At 44.8% G+C, this 26,517-nt stretch overlaps 1 protein-coding gene and 1 long non-coding RNA gene across 10 annotated transcripts in view; one reads left to right on the forward strand and one right to left on the reverse strand.

Moving 5' to 3' along the window:
• MAD1L1 (mitotic arrest deficient 1 like 1) overlaps window positions 1–26,517 on the forward strand; it is a 557,068-nt gene that overhangs the window by 489,906 nt on the left and 40,645 nt on the right. The gene's annotated exons all lie outside the window — the stretch shown is intronic.
• On the reverse strand, window positions 9,158–12,195 carry LOC122462184. The gene is made up of 3 exons (XR_006284591.1): window positions 12,064–12,195; window positions 11,204–11,278; window positions 9,158–9,367 (listed from the first exon to the last, which is right to left on the reverse strand). It is a non-coding gene; the product is annotated as an uncharacterized LOC122462184 (long non-coding RNA).

A 26,517-nucleotide genomic window follows, 5' to 3' on the forward strand; every position in this document is an offset into this window, starting at 1 on the left:
TTGTGTGAGTTCAGCACAGCTGCCTCCTACATCCCAGATGTTCTGGTTAAAAAGAAAGGCAAAGAAAAGGCATGGGGTCACTGGAGGAGCCTCCTTGAATCTTGCAAGAAGCATATCAGGAAATCACCAGACCCTTCATAGCATAAAGTTTCTTGAACAGCAGATGTGAGGCCAGTGAGTACTGTAGTTATCTGAAGCAGCTGGAAACATCTGGTTTGGATTTCTGACTGTGGATTACATGGATGACTGAGCTAGCACAAAAGATTCTGACTGGTACAATAGCTTACTCCTGCATATGCATTCATATAGACTAGATACAGAAGAAGTGAAATTCTTGGTCACATTTTCCTACTGTCCGTCACCTTGCATGTTTTGGGAGGGACCATTCCATTTTGCACTCAAAAGCTGCTGCATAAATGGGGGACAGATTCTCAGTCATTTTCCCACCTTTTTATTCTGGCTGAGCCAGAAGAAAGAGACAACACTTCTGATCCGTGTAATTTACTCATTGTTGCATTTTTGATTGCTCCTTAGGTTGGCTTATATTGTACCCTGCTCTGTTTTCTATTCCTCCAGGGGCTTATGTTATATGTTGGAGAAAGCATATGGGAAGCTGGGAGAGGAGGAATGAAAAGGAATCCATGGTCAATATACTTTTATTTACAACAGTCTTTTCTGATTTTTATACATCATTTTGCTGGACAATGTCATTGCTTTCTGAGTGATTGTCTCCCCCCTCCCCCCCCCCCCTCCCCAGTGTGTGTTATCTGTCACTCCTATTGGATGCATCCAGACGTGTGTATCTTACTACCTGGGTGAGACCTCTTCTTTCCAGGCAAAGCAGGTCTGCGCTTTGCAGTATCATGACATAAGAGTGCCCTCGATTGGCTTTTCCTTCCCTCTCAAGTGTTTGCAAAGCAAGCAAGCAAGAAACAGTGGAAGGTTTCCTCCATTATTGCAAGCTCTGTTTAAAGACCCTGCAAGCTCTGCTGTCCTTAATTACATCATTTCTTCTGAGTGGTTTCAACAGTTACTGAGCCACTTTGGTAGGCGAAGGCAGACAGAATAATGCAGTGTGTCAGAGTTTGGAGGGGAATGCTGCTGAATGGGGAATTGGGATTAAAGAGTAGCAGAGGAGGAGATTAGAATCCTGGAATTGTTGAGAGAATGGGACATAAATTGAGTGGGCAAAAAGAAAGAGTCAGAGTGAAGAAACAGCCAGACTGTATGTTTTTAACAAGTGCCACTAATTTGTTCTATTCTTGAGATTCTCCCAGCACTGATGGTTTAGTGGAGGCCCACAATTTGGAAATAAATTTAATTTTTGTTTTTCAACAGCTCAGTGCCCAGGAAAGCATCAAATAGCTTCAGTTTCAAATCAAAACGAGATTGCTGTGGTTATGCTGTTGTCGTACCCGTTCCGCTGCTGTGGTCTCTGTGAGCAGGAGGCATCTTTGGGGAGCAGGTCCAGCTAGGCTTGGTTGCTATGGTAAAGTCTCTGCTGAAGCCTGTTCTCCATCTGTAATTGCTATTCAGCAGCTGTTTCCAATAGTCGTCTCAAGGAGCTCATGCAAGTTAGGGACATGAAGTCCCTCGCGGTATCTCTGTCTTCACCAGGGCTCACCTCTGACAAGTGACATGCATTAGCTTCTAAACTCTCCAGTAATTAAGCTGGTTTGAGACGCATTTTGCTGAAAGTTAAAGCTGTGGGACAGGGGGAAGTGGCAACTTTAAAAATCAATATTGCAAATGCAATGCAAAAGAGTGTAATTAGCATGTTTTGCAGGGCCTATTAATTCCTCTGAAATGCTGTTTATTAGGCAGAAGAACTCGGGAGCCCATCAGTGGATTAAACAGGTTCTGTAATGAAATGTAAATGGTGTAATTGGGCTTGTTCTGAAAGTATTTATTCTTCACCTGCGACCTGCTTGATTGCGGTTTGACAACACGAAGGAGTGTGCATCTCTTCGTTAATGACAGCTAATTCCCCAGAGCTAATGGAGTGGGATGCTCAGCCGCCTGGTTCCGGGAATGGCAGGTCATGTCTGGAGCTCTGCAGTGATTGGCACCAATCCGAGCACAATGTAACTTTAATTACAGTAATTCCAAATCCAAAGCAAGCATTTAGCTGCCAGAGAGAGGCTCTTAATTTTGCAAATAGATGCTGTCTAATAGGCTGACCTTTTATTAGACAAATATTGGTTTAGGTAAGAATGCCATCCTCCAAGAGGCAGGTAACATTGCTGGCTCCCATTAGCTCAGTGAAAATGACAGTACAGTCTCACTGCCAGGTGAAGCATATGGATTGGCTCATAAAGTATGATGTACAGAAGCCATGAGTGAAATGTGGTGTTGTGCAGTATTTAAATAGTCTTTACACTGAGGCATGTAATTCCTTTTCCTGGAACAGCTGGTCCTTATGAGTGAGTGTTTGTTTCCATAAACTACAGGATTTTGTTTCCTTCCAGCAAACCATCTTATCCGAGCTGAAAGATGCGGGATACCTCCAAACAGAAAAGAAAGTTCCCTCTGGTCTTGATTCTAACTGGAGTTAGACACACTGCACTCTTTCATCTTACATTACTGCAGTTTCTCTGTAATTACCAACGCTTGAGCTTACTACTATCTATGTCCCACTCACTTCAGCTCAGGTGTGTATGCATAGCCAGAAGACAGCTGTGTCCTTCAAGGCTAAAGTAGAGGTGAGCTCCCCTCTGAGAAGGAACAGGTAGAGACAATGAAGGACTGATGTGGAATAAGGGGGGGAAATGGGCCTCCACGAAGCTGATGAATCAGTAAGGAGAACCTCGCTTCCATACCTCCACCAAACTATGCGGTGTCCAGCTGTGTCTGCTATGCCACTAGCCTTCCTGTAAGCAGCGACCTTGTTAGAATAGAAATGAGCCCAAGCAGCGAAGATGATATCCAAACATTTCCAAAGCTAAGAAAGTGGTATGTGGATCCAGGGGTAGGCCTTTGGTTTAGGGCCATCTCTACCTGAGGAAGTGCGGAGTTCTGTGGTCTTTAACGATTGAGAGTGGAAGCAGTACAATGTTATCAATAAGTTGCCTTCTTTTTTTCTCCTCTGATCTTTCTCCTTAGCCTCCTTCCCTCTGTGAGCAGTGTGGGAAAAGGTGGGAGTGAAGCAGCGTTAGTAGATCTGTTTGCACTGAGGACCTCTGGTGCTGCAAGGAGTAGACCTATCAAGGACAGCTTGGGGAGGGAAGGTTGGAATGCAGTTGCACTCCAGGTAGCATCCAATGGAAGAAGCTGTGATTGTTCGCTATTTGGCTACCTGAACAAGTGAATAAGAATGAGCAGTCAGAAGGATTTAATGAATCTCAGAGAGAACTGGAAGCTGCAGGATCAGATGCCATTAGGCAGTGGCATCTGATACCTACTAATTGGCTGAAACTAGACCAGCAAAGAGGAGAGGGTTGAAGGCAGAATGATGAGCGGGAGAGGACAGGAGAAAGTAACATAACAGACCAAGCTTATAACCTTTTACTAGCAGATGGCTTCCCCATCAGACTAATTAATCTTGATACAGAGACCACGTTCCCTGGATGTGGTCACACTCCTATTCATGTTTATAAAGTCCTCTGTGCTCCTGAGGACTAATTCTGTGCTTCACAGAGAGTAAATCCACAAGCACACAGCTGACAGCCTTGGGCTGTTACAGCAGCACAGCCTCTGACTGCATCGCAACTGCCACGGAACAGAACTCCACCTCAGGCAAACACGACTCAGTGGCTGCTACTCTGTTCCCTAACGTGTGGAAGATGTAGCTGCCGAGCCCTGGGAAGAAGTCTGACAGGAAGGACCAAGAGCAGAGTTCTATGGCAAGCAGTAGAATGTCCCTGGGTCATCATGAGGAAGGCCTTAGTCTCTAGGTTTATTGATCCCCTTCACGGGGACACCCACTAACATGCACCATCACAATTCTTTTCTCTTCTAGCCCCATGGGGTGACTCGGTGGCCTGCCCCTGCCTTTTCTGCGTAGTCTCAGCTTTGGTCCTGCAGTCAGCAAGGTCTTTGGTGTGCTAAACATTTTCAAAAAAAATTTTAACAGGTAAACTTAAGACCATAGGCAAAAACGAGCCAGGACTGCATCTGGCCTGTAATGCCAACAATAAACCCAAATAGGAGATAGATGTTATTTCTACAAAGAAGCCAAATCTTCGGTGGTGTTATTTAAACTTGCAGCTTCCAAGCATTCTTGCCATACTACAGAATGTGACTCTCCAAATTCAGACACTGTTTTGTGCACACCAGTTGTGTGAACATTGGAAGTGTTCAGGTCCTGACTGTGTCTTGTCTCGGTATTTGGGGTTGCCTGAAAGAGAGTCATAAGTCTTAATTTTTTCAATAACATACGATCAAGCCTTTTGTGCCTGAATTTGTGCATAGGCGAAGAACCCTTGTGCATGCAGCACAGCAAAATTACTCAAGTGTTTTGCATGCAGAAATCAGAGGAAGCAGCATTGTCCAGGGATTAGACCTGAATTCTGTTCCTGACTTGCTGTGTAAGCTTGGGCAAGTCACTTGACATAATCTGTCTGTGCCTCAAAGCTGTATATAGAGTACAGATAATAAAAATGCCCTGTATCTAAAGGAGATAATGATACTTGCTTGTCTTTTTAAGGCACTTTGCAATCATCAAATGAAAAGCGATATATAACGTCAAAGTATGATCCTCGGACCTGCAGAGTGCAGGACATGAGTGATCAAAAGCCAGGGCCCTTGCCTCCTGGGAATACTGTACCTTGTGAGTACCTGTCTGGCTGCCCTTCTTGACCATTTATTTTTAAAAAGAAAGATTAGGACAGTCCCACCAGGAGCTTAGAGTGATCTGCCAGCATTGTAAAATCAGTCAGTCCAAAGCGAGTTGTGGCAGGCTGAGTGGGGCTAAGGCAGCATGAGGGCCTAATGCCCACATTGTGACTCCACCCAAGGAGCTTTGGCTCTTGATGTTTGGACATAGTTGTGGCTAGTCCAACATTTGTAAGGCAGGATGATGAAACCTCAGATTGCCCCTCTCCTTTCTTATCCCTCTTTTCTAATTTCTCTCCTCAAAACCCCCCACAAACACTACCACCTTCTTCCCCTTTTGAAGCTCACCCCCACAAAAAACAAACCACCCACTTCATGACATGTTTTAAGAGTATGTAATACGTTGTTTGAAATACCCCTGTAGCCTTGTAGAAGCACAGAGCAATGGAGTGCTTTATCTGAATACACCCATTCTGCCAGCCACTACCCTCTACCCCTTGTGCTGGTCTCCCTTCATGCGTTTTGTCTAGTCCTGGATGGAAAGCTCTTCAAGGAAGGGACTCTGCCTCTCTTACATTCTCGCAAGCATGCGCTGCAATTTGGGCATTAAACAAGAAATAAATAATGATGACAGAGAGCCATCAACTGGATTAACTGTTGCTCCCTTAAATAAGTGAGATTTTTGGCTTGAGAGGGAGCAAGTTTCTCAGCCTGTCCGCACCCGGAGCGAGCAGCAGTTTCTGGTCATTAACGTGGAACTTTGATCTCTGAAGTAAGAGATTGTTCTCTCGTGCCCCATTGGCATGGGGCGCCAATGACAGACTGACAGCAGTAAAGCGTGGCCATTTGAGAGGCTCCTCCAGCATTTTACTCAGATTAGAACTCCGACAGGAGCCATTAGAAAGCAAGAAGTGATGGAATGGCAGGTTATGTGACCACTGTGACTCGTTAATGTAACAAAATTTATGTCCAGAGTACTGAGCAGTACTGGTGGGAACCAACTCTTAAGAGTTGATTTCTTTCCCTTCCCCATGCTGCTATTGCCTAAAGGCCTCCGTGGGAAACACGCCTGCTTTCTTTAATTGCCTCCTGCTTTTACAGTGAGCATCCTCGATCCATTTGTAGAGCTCTGGCTATGTTGTTGGGAGTGGAGTTAACGTTGTCCTTCTACACCTGTAAGGTTGTGCCTCTTTGCACCTGTATTTGTGAATGGCAGCCTTCTGTTAAACCAGTAAACTGAAAAAGCAATCACATAGGAATATGTATCTTGCAGTCTCTAATCTGTAGGTTTGTTTGTTGCCAAAGTCCCCTTTGTCAGGGTATCATAGGGGCAAGAGAAAAAACAGAGGGGTGATGAGGGAAAGCTGTTCCTTATTGAATACCAGTCCGCTTCCAGAAAACCAACAGACAACAATTCTAAAGTGAAGGGGGGAAAATGAGCTCTCACTGTTAGCACAGCTGTAGGACTGGTAAGTAGAGACTAGATCTTTTCAGCTGTAGGCCATCAGGTCAAATCTGGCCCAGGTCATTAGTGACAGAAAATCATTCCCTTTGGATAGCAGCTTCTCTCTGGGAAAGAAGTTCCTAGAGAGAAGGAACGTACTCAAAACGGAAACCACCACCCTGGCTGGCAGGTTGTCAACACACTACCACCCACTATGCTGGCTGTTGGCAGAAAGGTTGGGGATTTGACTGAGGTATCCTTGCTCAGAGCAAGGGTTCAGGCTTGCTGGCAAGGCACTTGGAGAAAGCAGGCACTGCTGCCACCTTGTGGCTCTTGTTCTGTGGATTATTAGCGTTGAGTTTCCACTGTTCACAATCAGTTCCTTCCACCAGTGCCAAATTCACTTTAAATTAAACAACACAGGTACTTGGACAGGTGGCCCTTGTGCTGAGCTTTATGTTTGTCACTGCTGGTGGGGAGAAAAAATCTCTGCTCTTTATAACTGGGGAAAAATCCAGAGAATATGGGCTTTGGAATCCTGCTCTTTAAACAGACTGAGATAGTGTTTTAAATCCCCCATTTCCTGAGCACTGTTAAGTCCTGTTGTGCTAAGTGTCAGTTCAACATGTACAGAACACCTGAAAGACAGAGGAGAGGAAGAAAAGCAGCAGAAGAATGAAACAAACAAAAAATCCTATTGTCTTTAGTACCATTTTTTCCATTTTATTGACACCAAGCCGTGACCTCTGCCTTCCCTCCCATGTCTGCGTCCTTTACATAAAGCAGATTCAAATGATATGGGAAGAGCATGGGCCACTCACAGCACCTGCAGCATGTTTGCTGCTTCCCAGTTGTTTCCTCCTTTGCTGCTGTAACGTTGGATCCTGTTCCTCTTTATCCTGAACTCCATTAAGCTGAGATCTGATGCTCATTAATGGTCCAGTACCTCCTAATTTGAATTTATAAACTTGCATTGCTAGTTGCTGGACTGGCCTTCCCCTTCTCCACGCCCATACCTAGTGTAGACCCTGGCACCCCTCTCCCTTTGTCGGTCTACTGACACAATTATCACATGACTGCACAGCCCTGACACAGATGTAATTACAGTCATTTTTGATGTCTGGAACCACCATTACCAGTCAATTTAGAGCAAATCAAAATATGCCTGCCACTGCACTCCAGTTCACAGAGTGAGGAGAGATGATTAATGATAAATGCAGCCTGCTCGTGCCTACCATGAGCTTCTTGAAGAGACACTTTTGCTACCTTGAAGCAATGCAAATGTGGGAGGAATCAAAGAATCAAGGTGACAGCCCAGCCCAGCTGTTCCCACCCTGCTTCCCTACCCCTTCAAGTGAATGATGGAAGGATGTCCCTTAGGAATCCCACAGGGGAAGAGGCAGCTGTACCAAGGAGTTGTGGTGCTGCATGTGGGCACTGGCTCCATCACTTGCACACAGGCTATTTCCCTATAAAAACGATGGTGAAACCTAGCAGTACTGGGCAGCTAATGTTGGTGCTAGCAGGCCTGACTGAAAGAATGAAAGAGTCAGAGGGCAGTGTTGAGATGAGGTCAGAGAAAGCAGGGGTTCCAGGTACCGTGGCAAGGGGGGGGGAGAGCATGTACTGACGGTGAGCTAGCAGCAGCAGTGAGAGAAGAGAGGACATGGTTAGGGCAGCATTGAGTGGAGGGAAAAGATCGGCTCTTGTTAAGAGCAGCATTGGAGAAGAGATGTCCCATAGATCAATAGTCGTACAGAGGAGCAGTGGGTGGGGGACAGGACATGCTGTAAAAGTAATATGTCCAGGAGAGTGCAGGCTTGTCTACACGGTCAGCTAGTGCACGGAAAGCCAGGGTGTGAATGTAAAATGCTCTAGTTAACCAGTGATTTACATTTAAAGCTTGGCTTCAGGCGCAGACACAGCATCTTCTCCAAAGATCTTCAGCCCCTCCATGGGGGGGCAATCAGGGACACACTGTGGAGAATGCTGTTTATTACTGAAAATCCCACAGTGGGCTTATTGCTTTTGCTCTTTAAGAGGTCGCTAGCTATCTCAACACCTGTCTCCTCTCAAGGCTCTTTGCTAGCTCTTCTCTCCTCCAAGGCTGTTTTGTTTTTTTTCTGCCCATCATGCCGATTACCTAAATATAATCATCTCTTCCCCTAATACTAACTGGGCAGCTTCTTCCCAGATCTCTTGGACAGTTCTCTCCTCTTCGCCCAGTTCTCGGTCACATGTGCTGTCCAGTGTTGCTAGGCTCCTGTGCTTGCTCTCATCCTTGAACAAATTCTCTGCTCTCAGAGCTTGCCTATACTGTCAGTTAGCATGCAGCAAGCTGCTCTGTAAATCTACAGCGCTCTAGCCTGCCACACACTCACTGACTGCGTGGACACTATTGCCGTGCACTAAATGCTCCAGAGTGTGCTATGACATCATTTTAGTGTGAAGTGGCACGGTCCACATGGCTAGCATCTTTTAGAAATAGACACTCAACCTTGATTTAAAGACTTAAATGTGACCTAAAATGGGGGAGGCAGAATAACCTAGAGAACTGACGAGTGATGCAGAGCACAATGGTTGGCATTTTGTCTTATTACCATTTTTAACTTGGTGTCTCATGAAAACAACGGAACTTCTTGTTGGGTGGCATCCTTTTCTGTTGTCTGCAACTTCAGTGCTAAAAGCAGCAAGAGACTAAAGCTCAATCGCTATAGCTTTAAACAGAGAAGATGAAGGGGTGACTTGATCACCGTTTATAAGTACTTGCATCAGGAGATTTCTGATAGTGAAGGGCCCTTTCATATAGTCGACAAATGTTTAACAAGATCCGTTGGGCGGGAAGCTGAAGCTAGACAAATTCAGTTTAGAAATAAGGGGCAATTATTTTTACGTGAGAGTGATTAACCATTGGAACAACTTACCTGGGAATGTGGCGGATTCTCCATTGCTTGAAGTCTGTAAATCAAGACTGGTTATCTCTTTCCAAAAGAGCTCAACCAGAAGTTGTGGGCTTGATGCACGAATTGCTGGGTTTATGTCAGTGGCCTGTGTTGTGCAGATCAGGCGGGATGGTCATCATGGTCCCTTCTGTCCTGAAATATCTATGAATCTTTAAAAGTGCGGGAACATCTCTGGCAGGCGGGGTGCCTGATAATGAAAATATAAATCATGAGAGTGAGACAAGGAGAGAGAAGCATATTCAGGCCCTTTTCTAAAGACTGACTCAACAGAAAGGCATACAGAACTGTAGCCTTTATTAACAGCTAGATAATTCTGCCGGGATGAAAGTGGCTTTGCTCTGCTGTAACAGTGACCCAGCTGCCAGCTTGCCTTCAATGGAGGTAGCTTAGTGTATTCATATATTTGTATATTCATCTTAGTGTAAGAGTGAACATTTGTGGGTTTTTGTTCTAAACTGAGCCTGTGTACGGTAGCGTTCATCTTCCAAGCATTTTCCAAACCTAATTAATCTTCACCACCCCCAAGTGAGATCAGTTAATATTACTATGCCTTTTTTACAGATGGGGAAAATGAGGCCCAGGGAAGTTAAGGGACTTGCTCCAGGCCATAGGAAGAGAAGTGGTCAGAGCTTAGATTCAAAGCCAGGAGTGCCTGGCTCCCAGATCTGGGATCAGTCCACCAAGCAACATGTGTCTCAATAAATTTAAAGGTAAAACGGGGGCGGGGGGGGGGAGAATGTGTGATGGAGTAGATTGGTTTTTTCCTTCATTAATGATAACACAAAAGTGTGGTCATATCGGGGCAGGGAGTAGAAGTCTTAAGTCACGATTCTAAAAAGCCTGTTAGTGAATTCTGGCAGCTCCCCAGGTGATTTGTCAGCCTGACCATGTGTTGAAAATCTCATGAGGAAAATCAAGTTGAAAATTAAATTTCAGATGTTAAACCAACCAATTAAAAAAGCAATCACATAGAAACATGCATTGTTAAAAAGTTGTTGTTTACTCTGTCATAATTAATTTATTCAGCAAGGAAACTTTTGTTTGTGCAAAATGGTTGTTAAATTGATCATGAGCAGCTGAGGTGATGAAGATGCACTTCCACCCACAGAGGCATATGGCACCAGCATTTTCTTTTTGTTAAAGTAACAGACCCCTGCAGTCAAGCTTAAGGGCTGAAGTCAGGTTTCTCTTATGAAGGCTTCTTTGAAGGCTTTTAACCCATCCTGGATGCATAACCTACTCCAGATCAAACACAGTGTGGTTTCATGGTAAGAGCACGTGCCTTGCAATCAGGACTCCTGAGTTCTATTCCTGGCTCAGACACTAACTTGCTGGGCTACCTTAGTTGAGTAATTTAGCTTCTTTTTGCCTCAATTCAGCTATTTAGAAAATGGATGTAATAGAACCTATCTGATGGGGGTTTGGAGACTTATTTTGTTAAAGTTTGCATCGTCTGCTGAGATGATTGAACAACATAACCATCAAAAGCGATGATCATTTAATCATGGGTATATAGCATTAGCAGAGGGAAAATAAGCAATGATTCCCTGTGTTTTCCTGAAGCACATGTCTACATTTCTGTGACTTTTGTGGGGTTTTTTTGCTTGGAGCAGATTCTACGGGTCAGTTTTCCTTCCCTTAAGCCATAAACGTGAGTTTTTCTTGGTGTTCAATGGGTCAGATTCCTTTGGCATTTAGAAGATTTCACTATTTGATCTGTCACATTTTCTTAATGAAATGGTAGGTTCCATGTCTGTCTTTTATTTCCTTTGCATTTTAATGTGTCAGTTGCAAAAGCAAGAGGTTTATTTTAGCAGGGAATTTCTGAAAGGTGCTTGACAAAATCTGTCTTCCCACTCTCACCACTTCCAGGCCCTTACTTACTCACTGCCATCCTCCCCCCTTCCCCTCCAGAGTAAATGCTAGTAAAAAATTGAAAATAGCAGCCATCGTCTGCTATGGAGATTAACAAAGCGATCATGGAGTGCGACACTTCCATAACTCTTATTGCTGCATTACATACCATGCCAGCAGCAAGACAGCTGGGCCAGCCAACGCGAACACAGGGACATTGGTTCTTTAGCCACTCTTGAAATCCCTGTATAGTGAAAATGAGGAGTGCAAATTTCTAAAATGAAAGCAAGGAGGAGGAAGCAACAGTTCAAACAGCCCTGCAGAATGTTTTGTCCAACAGGAAAGAAGAGCACTTTAAAAATATATAGATACGCACTCGTCAGCAGCCCAGACCTACCAGCCTGAGGCCAATAGGAAAAATGCAGAAGGTGGGTGTGACGGGTCTAGCACTGCAGCGCCCCTTTGTGGCAGCGGTGGATGGGGTGTCGGGGCCTTGCCACTCTTAAGTTCCCACGCCCGTCCCTTTAAGGGCGTTCCAGTGTGGCCCAATAGCCAGTTTCCCCGTGCTCGTCCCTTGGTCGGGGTAGCAGGACCTAACAGCCAGAGTCCAGGCAACGCGCCCCAAGTATCAGGGCGGCGTGGCCCAACGGCCAGAGTCCAGGCAACGCGCCCCAAGTATCAGGGCGGCGTGGCCCAACGGCCAGAGTCCAGGCAACACGCCCCAAGTATCAGGGCGGCGTGGCCCAACGGCCAGAGTCCAGGCAACACGCCCCAAGTATCAGGGCGGCGTGGCCCAACGGCCAGAGTCCAGGCAACGCGCCCCAAGTATCAGGCGGGGAAGTGTATCCCAATGGTTGGAGTGGTAGGGGGACCCAGGCCCGCCCTCTCCACTGGGTCCCGACCCTGGGCTCGCCTTTTGGCGGGGTTTCCCCTCACGCTTAGCTCGGCGGGGATCCGCCTGCAACACACCGAGTGTCAGTGCAGCTTTAACGCTGCTTGTCTCTAAAGTTGCCCTGGGTCACTTCCTACCCTCAGCGTCGTGTCCTCCAGTCTGTCCCTTCCTGTCAAGACCTCCGTCTGGGGGGCTGGGTGTGTCCTGGCTTGGCTGGCCCCTGGAGCGTTGGCTGTCCTTCCTTAGGAGCTGGCAGTGTGCCTCCTTCTCCTCCGGTGGTCAGCCCAGACTGAGTACCTTTGCAGGCTTTTATACCTACTCTCTAGTTGGAGCATGCCCAGCAGGGCTTCCAGGGCGGGGCTTCCTCTGCCGGGAAGGAAGGGTTAACCCCTGCTGTACCAGTGGGGGCCACTCTCCCCCGTCACAGTGGGTCACCAGTGAAGTCCAGGGGCAATATATCTAACGTGTTGACTGCTGTGTATTGTTTTCCCAAGCAGCAGCAATGTGAAATAATTCACATAATTCTTGTCCACTGCTCCCCCTGGGGTGCTAAGTAACAGCAGCGAAACTGGTCGCTAGAAGAAAGCTTCTGAAGTTGCTTGTTCAAGGTTTGAGGTTAATGAAATAACCAGATTGAGTGTAACAAGAAGCTGTGTCATATTTCTGAAGCCTGGGTAGAAAGAGTTAGTATTAACATCTTAAGAAATGAGGTTTCCCTTTCATCATCCAGGAGCAGTTAGTATGGTGGGGAAGTGTAGGAATTTGGAATTCAGAGACTTGAGCTTGCACCTGATATTTCTCCCCTCACTCCGTATTTGCTCCGCAGAGCATGGGGACTGGAAGCAGCTATTGTAAGTTTGCAATTGCCTGAACTTTTCTTTATTAATTAATCCCATCTTTATTCATACAGCGCTTTCTTTGCGACAGACAATGGGTAATAAACACAGATCAAGCAGGCAGCAATGATAAATTATCTATTTAATAATTAACAAATTAGCCCCAACAGATGGAACCAAAATAAAATCTTCTGTACATACACACAGCACAAGGCCTGTCTTTCCTAACTCGTCAACAATGCAGTGTTCCCATGTATTTCAGAATAACTCTGTGGTTGCAGCTTTGGCTCCTTCACCTTCCATGCTTGCATGGCTGGAGTTTATCTCCAGATATGGCTGTTTCAGGATCTAGCATTCTCAGTGTATTGGGGTGAGAAGGAATGATATGGAATTGTGGAGGAACAATGGAGTTATCTAGTGGAGGGAGCAATGATGGAGGGAAGAGGAGATTTTAGAGATTTGCTCTAACTTCAAGATTTAGTGCATAGAAAGAGAACACCCGTCCATTGTGATCAGTAACAGAATGGCAGAAATTCTGGTTCTCAGTAGCACTTCCAGCATTATCCTGCAAAGAATAAAAAGCCAACACACAATCGACTTAAATAAATATAAGGCACTGCAGTCATATGAACACAGTATGAGCTGACTTCCCATACATTATTTAGTGCCACTTATTATTAATGATCCTTCCCTAAAACCATCATGGTTCCATTGCTTGTGAATTTATAAGGTCATCAATAATGAGTGGAAATTAATAATGTATATTTAGTAAGTCCTTTGGATATATTTACAGCTTTCATAATGCATTCAAATAACTGGTTTGAGGTGTAAAAATAAAATCAAAGCTTCTTCTGTGGGCCTTCACCTATGTTATTTTGAAGTATACTATTTTAGTAGATACTCCTTCCTGCTACCACTTCAGTGTGACCATAGTGTCTAATTAATAGCATACCACCTGCCACCATAATGCCTATAAAGGGCTGGATCAGAATAGGAAGTACCATTATGTGAAATCTAAAGGTAGATGATCCACAAGTGGTTAATTATCAAAAACAGCACCAACAGTTATGCTGTGGTAGGAAAGGGTAAAGAGACGGCACTCCTTTCCAGTCTCCTCTCTTGGTGGTGTTTGTCGGATACTAAAAGACGACTGATGTGAAAGACAGAGGAAGGGATAAAAGTAACAATTCGTCTTATTTTTCCTCTTTGTTTTAATTGGTAATGGTATGTGGAGCAGTCATCCATGGAAGCTGAAGAAGGGCTGTCCATATGTCAGGACCTGAGACTCATTATTGCAATGCTGTTCTCCTTTAATGGCTCCAGGGTAGCAGCAAAAGAGTTAAATTTTAAAACCTTAATTAATGATCAGAGATGAGAAGGCATAATTGTAAGCAAAGGCCATTGATTAGATCTTCGCGGAGTGCCATACTGTTCCCAGACCTGATGGTAAGCATTCTTCTCCAGATGCCGTGGGAAGGAATCTATTAATTATGAGGTAACTAATTCTAATTTGGGACCATTCTGACATGGGAAGTAAAATAAATAATAATTCTTATTTAATTTAAAAGGGCTTGGGTTCCCTTGGTGGGTGTTGTGTGTTTTAAAAATAAAAAAAAGTCTCTGGAACTGCCCACAGTCTAAGCATGGTAGATGGAAAAAATCTTCTAAGCACACTGCCTGATTCAGAGAGATGGCATTTAGATCTGGGGAATTTAAAATGCTTAAAATAAAAGCTAGTTTGGTGGCAATGATGATTTCTGTTTTATCCCCCTAATAATAAGATCTCCAAAGTAGACCCTAACTGTATTGTGTGATTGGTTTGGAATCAGAGTTTACACCCTGAATGGCTGTTCAGGTTCCGCCAGGTGGGAGGTCCTGAAGCAAGCATTGGGAGTCAATATGCTGCATGCATGTTCAGGGAGAGTCTGAAAAGACTTTGAAGAGGTAGGAGAGGATGGGACTCAAACAGGTGAAGATGATAACATTTTTCCATTGGCTATAACCAAAGTGTGGTGATGAGGAGTAAAGCTAAGGAGAGCTCTTGCCCTGATGAGCTAATTTCCAGCAGCGCTGAGCTCAGCCTGTAGGAGGGAGCCCTGCATTTCACACTGTCCTTTAGGATAGTTTTCTAGTGCATTTAGTCCTCTGTCTTCTCTAGCCACACACCCCACTATTCCTGATCATTGCTCTTTCTTTGGGAGTTAAATTAACAAACTGTGTTAAATTAAATTCTCTCTCTCGTCCATACTCTCTTGTTCATTTGTTTTGTCCAATTTCAAAGCCCAAGTCTGTTGGTTGCTCTACTTAAGTAAGCTAAATTAGATGGGAACTTGTGCAACCGCTTTTTCTATTGGACGACGTTGTCAGATCAAGCCTGCCAGTGACTGATGTAGTCTAGAGTCAGCAAGTGTGTAGAGTGGATAAATGTGCCTGACGCTTTGTGATAGACCTGGTAATTACATTTCACAATGAGTGATATTAATAGTGAAAGGAGGCTTTGGCACACTGCATGAGAATTGGTCATATGCTGTAGGTGGAGAGGGAGTCATTTTTTAACCTGACAAATTATGGAAAAATGGACTTTCCTCGGAATGCAGAGCGGTTCTTTTGGACGTGATGCCTTCTGAAGAGCTGCATGGGCTCTGATGAGTGCTCCTGACATTGAAAGCTGCCTGTTTACCCCAGCACAGTGACCCTGTCATCGATCACCCTGCTACTCTCCCCTCTTGATCTGTCACCCTGTGAGCGTCATGCTGTTGGCTTTGGTAGTTAACCAGACTGTGTTGACAAGAGGCCAATGACCATGGACCTCAGAAGATCTGATGATCTCCTAAAGCTTTAAAACCAGGACTTGGTGATAAGGGAGAGAAGGGGACATTATCCAGGAAGGTTATCGTGTTGGTCCAGTGTGGACTTTTCTTAGATGATGGGCAGATTTGTGGAAGCCAGCACCCTGCTGAACATGGCAGTATCTCAACAGGGACATGGGAACAGGTGTCTTCCTGTGTGAAGGATGTGCTGTAATTCTAGTGGGCTCACTGGAAAGTAGCAGGAGCTTTAGTGCCTCAGGTTTGTTATAGACAGTACTGGCATGGTTGTCACTGCAACTTCCATAAACATAGTTTTTAAATGGAAAAAATATTTTTCTCCTAATTCACTTTTTTATGCTGCTGTCCTCAGTCTCTCCTCCCATCTCTGCTTCCCTCCCTTTCTCCCAAGCAGCATTCTTTAATCTCCTAAAGCCTTTGTCAGAGTTTACTGTGCGCCCCAACAGTGCTTCCACTCTAAGGGCTCTGTCTCTGTTTCTTCTACACCCCAGCAGCAATGTGGGGGTGGCAATCTAATTCCATGTTTTCCTGTTAGCTCTAGGAAGGGATCTAACATGCCTTAGAGCAAAGGCATAAGTGCTGACATGCTCAACCTACAAAGCTGCCAGGCTGCCTCACTCTCCACCATGTTGTGCAATCTCTCTTGGGGTTCTTGAAAGGAATAATCTGCCAACCCCAAGAGGGAAGACAACAGAACAATGGAAATGAGCCTTTGCCTGAGAGAATAGCCAAGATATGAAGTTATTAGGAGTGCTCCAGAACCGGAATGATTTAATGGCATGATTACTTCTTAGTGGAACACTTCACGGGGCTTTTTATTAGATTTTCTCCCCTTCTTTCCTTCCAAATGCTGTAGAAGCATGCTAGCTTGGAACAAACACCTGGGGCTGTTATACTTTATATCACTCAGTTTAATTAACTTTTAAATCATATAATGTCACCCAGATACCTTTTTAAATTCCAAATTCTCTGAGCTTCAGAGAAAGCAGCAGTGGTTGCAGCTCTATTCAGGATGCTGATCCTGATAAAATTACCTACGGGAGACAATAGCGTTAGCCTCCCTCACTTCCTAGCTGCCAGGAGTGCACTTATTCAAAGAATGGGCTCTAAAAAAATGAGAAGTGGCTTAAGGACTTGAAAATATGGCTTCATCGGTCAGTATTTGGGTGAGGTCCTTATGTCCCTGAGCTAACAGGACAGCTCAGTGGAGCCTGACACCAACTTCTATAGTGGGTGTTTCATGACCTCTAATTCTGTTGGTTGTTATGCTCTGCGATTACCAGAAGAACATGCCCAGCAGAAGGCAGACACTCAGGACCAAACGTGGGCTGGCGAGAGTGCTCAAGGGTCTCATCGAGGGCAAAACTGGGAACAGGAGAGTGTGTTCCTGGAATTTTGTGTCTGAAATTGAAACATAAAAAATCCTCTGGCACTATTCTCCCATTTACTAGTGTTCTTCCCATCCCCTGCCATAAGAAAGGGCAAAATATATACTCCCTGCCCCTCCCACATTTGGAGCAATTAGACCCAGGAAATATATGCAGTAGTATCCATCCCTGGGGCATTTTCCAGCTATTTGGTAAGAATAAAGGTGGGGGAGGTAGTCTCTGTCCCACAGTTAAACCATAAGAAGAGGGCTAAGTTTCTATCCCATGCATAAGGTGTACCTCCTAGAGAATTCATAAAATAACTTTTAGGAATAACTCTTTGGAATAAAGTTAATAATCCAGAAGGAGGATTGTGAGTAGCGTGGAAGGATTAGGAGGCAAGATGGTGATGATAATGGGATTTGCACAGCACTTTACATTTTCAAAGTGCAATAGAAACACTATCAGTTAGGAGAAAATGAATTTGATGTGGCAGAGAGACATCTAAAAAGAGAGGCCACAGAGGCAGCAGGAGAGGTGGGGGGAGAAATTTGAGAATAGCTTTCAGGGAGAGCTATCAGAAGGGTTAATATGCTGGAGATCCCCAAACAAAGTACTAGGATGGGCGAGAGAACATGCAATGCTGAAGAATAGAAGGTGACGGGGAAAGCAGGGTTTGGCAATAGAGATTGGGAAGATCTTGTTTCCAGTAATCTCACCTCTGTCATTTGAGACACTGAGCTGATCAGCCTCACGTAAGTTTAACTTCATCCTCTTCATCTTCTTTTAAAGTTCCTTCTTTACGCTGGTTCTTTTTACTGATTCAGCACTGCTGTTAAAGAGAATGTGGTTTCATGTCAGCCGTACACACTGCTGCAGCTGTTCTGGCCTCCCCTTTAACAGTACATTTCTTTGGACGTGCAGAATTAAAGATCCTGGACGTAGCCCTCAGCTCATACTGATTCCCCGGGACCCCAAGCACAGCTCTAACTAGTTTTATATATGCTCTGCAACTCCCAGATTTTACATACAAAGATTTTGCCTGCCTCAGAAGTCAGAAATCTTCACACAACCTGGTGTGCCAGTCAAACCAAAACATTTCCAAGGCTGCTAGTGTGTAACATCTTCCCGCTATGTGATGGTGAGTGGGATGGTTGTTATAAGGCTCTTGACAGACCGAAGTGGTGATAATGCATTTGTGGGATATTATTAAGCTCCTAGAACCTCTGTGCGCTAGTTAATGTGCAAGTTAAAAGAACCCCAATATCTCTGATAGTGAGAGAGGTTGGTGTTTGTGAAGCAAGTTTTTGTGGTGAGCTGCTCTTCAGTGATGGATGAGAATACAATAGACTCAAAACCAGGCAGGCCCATTAAACTAGAGCATTGTATTTTGATCCTTCACCTTCAGTGCTTTTCAGGCTTTTTTTTTTTTTTTCACCTTTTTCTCTCTGTCTGTGAAATAGGAGTGAGCTGACATGGCTGTTTCCCATCTCTGCGTTGCCAAGCATATACTGACTTTGTCTCTTTATGTTGTTAATGGGAAGATCAGAGGCAGGACTTGGGGGAGTAGCGAGCAGGAGCTCCAAAGAGACCATCAATAGGGAGATGTGGGGGACAAGAGAACAGGAGAAGTGTGATAACATCTAGCTCATGTTTAATATAAAGGGGTAACAGGCACAGGAATGAGGGTGGGGAAGCCAAGTCAGGGTGATTCTCTGCATGATAATGAGTAGGTGATAGCAAAATGATAAGTCAGCAGAACTGGACTACTTGGTAATGTCCAGCTTTTCAATTCTGGGCAGGTACTGCTGCGTTTGCAGCTGTGACTTCATAGGAGCAGGAGGCATGCATCTGTGAATACCAAAACTAGGAGGAGAGGGGAGGAGGAGGAGGAGGAAGAGAAGGCTGGGAAATGGTATCTATTAGTGCTCAGCTGTTTTTTAGCTCAGGATAAGCATGAACACAGCAGAGCACCTTGAACTAGGTCCAAACAGAGTGTGGGGAGAGAGGAGTTCCCTGTATGCTGTTCTAGCCATTTTGCTCTGGTTGCAGGCCAACGGGAGCTGCAGTTGCAGCAGCAGGAGAGTACTGCTGCAGAGTTACTTCCAAAACTTAGTGCAATTATCCTGTGTTTTCAACGTGTGCTGCCTGGCTGTATTACAAGCATCCTACAGGCTGGTTATGAATAGGACCATAATGGAACTGTACAGTTTTTAGAGCCAAAAATTAATAGTCCTCTAACAGAGTATTACAGAAGGAGCTGAATGAGTTTAAGCACACATCTTGTAAGGCAGCAGGAGGGGAGGAGGTGCAATGATGTCTGTCTATTTTATGTTGACTCCAGAATTCTCCTTGAATGGCTTCTGGATCAGTAACCTGGAGGTAAAGGGTCAGTTAGATATAGGATTTTCCAGATAATGTGAATGAAACAAAATGATATTCCACATTGTTTGGTTGGTTAAACAGCCAGTTTCATTAATGTGATTTAGGATGCCTTTAAAGAAAAACTGCATAGATATACCCAATTATCTACCCAATAATCTCTCTGACTGGGCTTTATTCTGATATTCCAAAACCCCTGAGTAGTGTCAAACAGATACTGTTTAAAAACATCAGTGTCCTCCCATAGAATGTGTAACTCCTCTCCCAACCCTTTGCCTGATTTCTCCCAAAAAATTATACCTACTCAAGGCTCAAGACAGCCAAGACAAATATTTCAAGGTTTTAAGATCTATTATCCTGCAGTCATGCAGGTCTAGAACAGGAGCTTCAACCCATCAGAAAGAGAAGATGCCCAGCTTTCTACTGAGCTGAAGAACTCATGTCCGTCCCTAGAAGCACCCAATATTATGACCTATATCCCTGTGTAGAAACACTATATTAGGTCAGTTTTAGAGAGCTCTGTCTCTCTCTCTCTCTCTCTCGGCCCTATACAGTTGGGATCAAGGTAACTAAGAGAGCTTTACTTTTCAAATGGAGGATGTGAAAAGTAGTTTGAATAAAATTCTGTTGTACTTTAAAACATTCTTAAAGTAGGCTTTGGGAATAGCCAGTGTTTTACGGCTCTTGTTTCCATGTGTTCTAGACATGTGGCATACTGAATTCAGCGGAAGTACAGTTTGTAGTTCAGTGTGGGTGAGAGTTGATCTGACTGATTTTGGTGGTCCATTGTCATGGCTGACTTGACTGGATGTGTGGTTTCAGGAACTGTCTGAAGACACCATTCTTGGTCAAATGTTTCTGGCTTATCTCTTAATGCTGCAAGGCAGAGTCTCTTGGACTGTCTCTTTTCAAGACAAGAAGCTGTTTAACATTAACACTGATTATCCACTTGCATGTTTCAAGGAGAGCAGTGGAAACTGAGACCTTTGGGGACTTGGTTTTCTTCTTTTTTTGTCAGCACTTACCCAGATCTCTACAGCACCTTTGCCTTTTCTCACTATCATTGGCATTCTCCTTCAAAGCACTCCAGAGCTGTTCTGATGGCAATGATTCCACATTAGTCCATGGCTTTTCCCATTCTTTTCACCTCCTCATTCTAAATGTCATTGTGGATTTAAGAAATGTTTGGAATTTCTCTAGGATCTGAATCAAGTAGGCAACTGTGAGCTGCATTCATGGAAAAAGTAGATATGTTTGATGATATTTGTTTAAGAAACCTTCCTTGATAATACATTTGGGATGGGGGATTGGGACATGTGAAGCATGACTTGGAAAGGATTACCTCAAAACTGCAAGAATGAGTGAGAGCTCTATTCTTTGGAGGCACCTACTGCCACAAATATTTCAAGATACTTGACAGCAACTTGACTATTTTGGGGTTTTATTCAGGCTTGACTCTGCATATGTGCTCTACACTCCTAAATTCACTTCACGGTTTGTTGAAGAGATTCCCCTGTTTCTTCCAATAGTGTGCACTAATGGCATGTTCATTCTGAGAGGGTTTGTTAGTATCTGATTGAACTATTAATCCTTGGAGAAACTGCTATCCCCAGATTTTAGACTGAGAGAGAGAGAGAAGTGTCACAACTCTGTGTGCCAACAGAGGGCACACAATCTGCACTTTCCATGAGTTGCCTCATTTCAGGGAACATCTTACAGGTTCTACACAACTGCTGCTTCCTTTCTAGCTGGTTAGTGAGGAGTATGCATGACGGTCACACACACTTCTGGCCCAATATCCTATAAATAAGAGGAAGGTGCAGTCCGTTTGCCTTTTTCTCTTCCTCTTGTGCTTTCTAGTTGCCTCCTCCATTATATTCTTTGCTCATTTGTTCCTCAGGCTCCTTCATATCTGTCTCTGAGAATGATGAATGGTAAAATGAGGTATCCAACAGAGATGACTGTCATTCCATCAGTGCACACTGGGATTCCGTGATGGTCTCAGTATTTCCCCTCCTTCCGTCTCTTACTCAGTGGAGTATTCCTGGAAAAGCGGGCCTGCCCCTTTGATTGGAATGTCATAATTGCATCTCCAGTACTCAGAAAGAGGTTTTGGGGTTTTTAAAAATGTGGCATCTCTGTGCTTTTAAATGTAAACCTTGGTATTCTTTCTAGTCCACTCTGTTCTTTATTTGAAATCTCACTAGGGCCAACTAATTAGAGATGAAAAAGACCTAGCTCATCTAGCCACACCCTGGCCAATTTGGGGTTGTTCCTTACAGTATGTTTGCAGATTTTCTTTACCGTTTCAAGTGACAGTCTATCCTGTGGTCAAATAGACATTCATGTTAAGAAATATCTCCAGTATTCGCCTCTTTTTTTCCTGCTTAATTTAAATTCCTTAGAACTAGTCATAGTCCCTTGGACTCGTCATACTCCGTAATTCCCCTCTCCCCTTGGTAAGGAATCATCCTACCTCCCAAGGCAAAATGCTGAGAGACATGGTTAGCCACCAGCATTCTGGCTGGCAGTATTCAGCATTTGTGTGTGTCATACTACCAGAAATGAACTCAGGACAGGGATCAGGAGAATGCAGTCCACATGGACAGGATCCTGTGTCTTTGGGAAAGGAGATTAAATGGGTCTAGTGTTTAAAACATGGTATAAATCACAAGAATATCACCTGGCACCAATTAAATTTTTAAACCTAAAATTTAACAAACTTTCAAAATTATTTCCATTCTGAAGAATGGATTTCCGTTCCCTATAAACTTCTCTAAAAAGTCAGCAAGAAATCAGAAAGCCAGGTTATTTATGTAGGACCTATACAAAATCCTTGATGTTTGCCTTTGCCATCGTCCTAATGTTCATTGTGATGATGCGCTTCTAGCTGATGACACTGGTGCATAAGTAAAATAAGCCTTTTTCATTTCAAACTCCTTCAGAAACATATACAGGGAAAAAATGTAAAGCTTACTAACTAAAAAAGGCCAAAATCAGCAGGAAAAGAGATTATTTTCAAAGGTGTCCTTTTAATTAGAGCAGTAATTAATTCTCTTTCTGTGATACATACATACAGATAATTCTTTTAAAATATTCCTAGTTGAAATATTATGACTTCAAGATACAAACAGTAGGAAATGGGCGAATAGAATACAAATCACAAGGTTGAAGGAGGAAGTCCTTGCCAGATATGATTTGAAAATTATTTTTAAATTAAAGTGGTCATTAGAAATCAGAGGCCTACTGACTTGGCACAAAAATCTCATTGTAAGGAAAAGAAAATCCCAGAGTATAATTCCTGACCCATGTGACAGTGTTGAGAACAAGCAGTGGCTTTGTGCGGGCACGTGGGGCTGATGAAGAAGAAAACGCAGCTAGCACATTTTGTGCACCCCCATTTCAGCAACTGTCCTAATTTCACAGGGGAGGCAGCGTTTCCTGCTTTTGTTTTAGGCCGAGTTTTTGTACCTTCACTGAAATTGTGGATTTCAGGGGCTTGTGCAATCGAAGTTGGCTACTGCACCGATCCAGGGGCCAGTAGCAGTGGGATCACCATCCCAGGTTTTGTGGCCGCAGTTTGGTGATGAAAGTGCTGCACTCCAAGTTTAGATGGAGATGGCGCTGTACATTTAAGCATCATGGGAATGTGGCTCGGGTTGGATTGATGCATTCTTGTTCAGCTAATCCCTCTCAAACCAGAATGGGCACGGGGCCACTGTCGGAAGGCAGGATACTGGGCTTGATGGACCTTTGGTCTGACCCAGTATGGCTGTTCTTATGTTCTAAAACAGGGGTCTCAAACACGCGGCCCGCAGGGTTATTTTCTGCTGCCTGCCAGCTCCCTGTGGCCCTCCCCACCCCCGCCCAGCGTTTACCTAGAGCGGCTCCAGCCCGGCCCAGCGCGCACCAGGGGCAGGGCAGGCTCCCTGCCTGCCTGCCCTGCCCCTGAGCTGCTCCGGGAAGCGGCCGGGACCTGGGGAGGGAGGGCACAGAAGTCTGTGTGTTGCCCTGGCTGCGCCTCCAGGTACCTCCCCGAAAGCTCCCATTGGCTGCGGTTCCCCTCCGGCACCCTGACCCCCTGCCCTGAGCCCCCTGCCACATCCTGCACCCCCTGGGGGCAGGGAAGGGGTGGAGTTGGGGTGGGGATTTTGGGGAAGGAGTTGGAATGGGGGCAGGGAAGTGGTGGGCAGGGGCGGGGCCTCATGGAAGGGGTGGAGTGGGGGCGGGGCCAGGGCAGGAGCAGGGGAGCCAGTGATGCGACCCTCTGGCCAATGTACTAGTCCTCATGTGGCCCTTGTGGTCATTTGAGTTTGAGACCCCTGTTCTAAAAGAGCCAGAGCAGCACTTGCAATAATGCCAGTTGTTTAAAAGGTGCGTTCTTGATTTAACAGCAGGTTCCAGCAATGCTCTATGGGGGCCGTGATCACCATTCCAGTTCAGAGAGGGGGCTGGAGAGGGAATGATGGCCTTGCTTCACCCAGGAAAGGATGGAGAGGAGGGCCAAGGCTTCCCAGATGAGAAGTCAGGAGCTGGAGCAAGGACCGCTTCAGTTCAGACAGTGGAGATTGGCTGGCGGGGAAGGGAGGCAGAGTCATCAGGAGCTAGCGGGTATGGGGGGAATCTAGAGCAGCCCAGTTCTGGTTGTGTGAGTTGGCAGGCATGTGGGGGCCTGGGAGAAGGACAGACCCTGGTTCAGGGGAGGTAACGTTAACAGGTGTGAGGAGAATGAGGCCAGGGTGGCCCCGTACTGGGGCAGGGTCTGAGCAGCGTGAGGGCAGAGGTAATGAAGCAGGGACAAGAGTTGATGAAGAGGAGAGGAACCGCTGGCATGTGTGTGGTGGGGGTTGCGTGGAGGGGAGTATACATGGTAGGTTTGGGGTGAATCCCAGTACCCATTTCTCCTGTCATTTTGACTAAACTCTCTAACAGTTTCTTTTTAATTCTCTTAGCCACATATTTGGAAGCCCCTGTGTATTGCTCTGTGTGTGAGAGCTCTGCCCGCAGCAGTTTGATCCACATTAATTTTGTCATAATCCTTCACTGGTGGTTGGAGTTCAGTTTCCTGTTGCCTTGTAAAGCCAACAGAATGGATTCAGGAACTGCAGGGGGGCAGCTAACGGTGTCCCTGTAATTAGAAGGGTGAGGACACAGCTGAGGGAAGATGGGCCTGTAGAGGGGGATTTTCTAGAGGGCAGGTCCTCTGTGCAGGTGAGGCTAGTACTTCAGAGAGGGACTCTGTGTGTCACAATTGAATCTCTGAATTCTGCTACCCAAACATCCTTTGATTTCCTGCGATGGTGATTAAAATTGCTCATTTGGGGACATAAAAGGAGTTGAGTGCTAATTGCAAATACAGCTATTTCCAGGCGTAGCCTGAAATGGGACCAGGAAGGTACAATGTGTAACTCCGCAACTCTGTGCAAAGAGGCCATAGTGCTAAGTGTAGGGAGATTGGAGGGCAGACGTGAATAAAAGCTTAAGGAGTTTTTCTTCTCCTCTAAACAAAACAATGGTGAGGAATGGCTACGAAGGCTGAGCCTGAGCTGCTCACAAAATAATCTGCCATCTAGAAAGGAAGTGAGAACATGCGGGAGTGATAAAGAACTCATGCTGTTCTTGATATTTTATATATTTTGTCTGCTCTCTGCACAGACTCCCAAGCCCATGGAAATGCAGTCGACACACCAGCCTGAGCTCTAGTGGCATTAATTAAGGGAGAGAAGAGAAGGACTTCCTTTTCCCGTTCCTCACAGAGAATTCTGCACACACCTTTAGTCCCTTGTTTTTCCCGCAGGCCAGCGAGCCAGGGAAATTGTTTTGCTTTGTTTGGTGCTGTTAATTAAACTGGACCTGAGAGAGCCTTGGCGAACAGTAGGTGCCACTGAATTTGCAGAGAGCTTTGTGGCACTGAGATAAAGTGCTGTAGACCTAGCAAAGCACTTTAAGGTAAGCCCCTGCAATCCATGAAAACCTCATGTAGAGGAGACAGGAGAAATCTCACTGAGCCAGGCTCTGTCCAGATGTGCAATGCAGAAATATTCCCCATACTTCTCCTGCCCACTAGAGTGGTACAGAAATGCTTTAAAAAATTTTTTTAAATTATTTTGTGTGAAAATGTCTCATTTTGTGACCCCCAGAATTGCACATTTTCATGACATTTTGGTGCACAGGTTAATCATAGAATCATGTAAAAAATGCAGGAAAACATTTTCTCATAAAATATTGAGAAAAAAGAAGTAGCCATCTTTAAAATGTTTCTGCTGTGTGGAGGAGAGCGAGATTATTTACATTGTATACACAGACACACACACACACCTTTTATTAATGGACATGGGAGGAAAGTGAAAAAGAAGCTTTGTGCATAGCTGATGGTCATGCAGTAGGGTGTTCTTAGGAGCTCCCATACACCATCTACTGTACACCCATTCTACTCCGTTGTTGTCAACACACAGCAAACCCTTGTGGTATTAGTGAATTCTTCTTGATCAAAGGGTCCCCGAACTGTGCCTACTCAAGGATCCCATTGACAAGCTGCCAGAAGAAGGAGGAATGCATGTAATTTGTATAAAAGGGAGTTGGTGGCCACCAGACATATATTTAAATGATGGCACTCAGCATACAATGCTCCATCCTAATGGGAACTCCTACCTATAGTCTCTGCAAGCTGTACCGCTTTATAAAGAGCCATGGGCCTCATTGTAGAGTTCCATGGGTTGTAATTTGCCCTCCTCTCACTCCTTGATAAATATGCTTCCTTCTAATTGATACTTGTTAGATTTATTTATACCTTCAGTCCTGGAGTTTCTTCTCCAAGTGACATAGGCAGAGACTAATAATGTTGTGTCATACTCCTGTACAATAATCTTTCTTCTTTTTCTGAATGCAGTTTGAATTTTCTCAGCATTTCTGACATGTTCTCATTCAGCACATGGTACTGAATCAGTGCAGATTTGACTTTCCTAGAATGGCAGCTGTTTTCTGTTAGACAGTCCTTGCCTTTGCCTGGTCTAGAGGGATTGTTCTGTCAAGGAAGTATCCATGCAGATTCTGTATGGGATATAAATGGTTAAATCTGTCCCAGCCTGACCTCAGAACAATTATTCTTTGTTTGATGGTACTTCCAAGTTTTCAGGACATCTGAAGGTGATGGAGATGGCGGCTTAATTGAAGAAGGT

Source organism: Chelonia mydas, chromosome 10 (genome assembly GCF_015237465.2).
Source record: "Chelonia mydas isolate rCheMyd1 chromosome 10, rCheMyd1.pri.v2, whole genome shotgun sequence".
Classification (NCBI taxonomy): Eukaryota; Metazoa; Chordata; order Testudines; family Cheloniidae; genus Chelonia; species Chelonia mydas.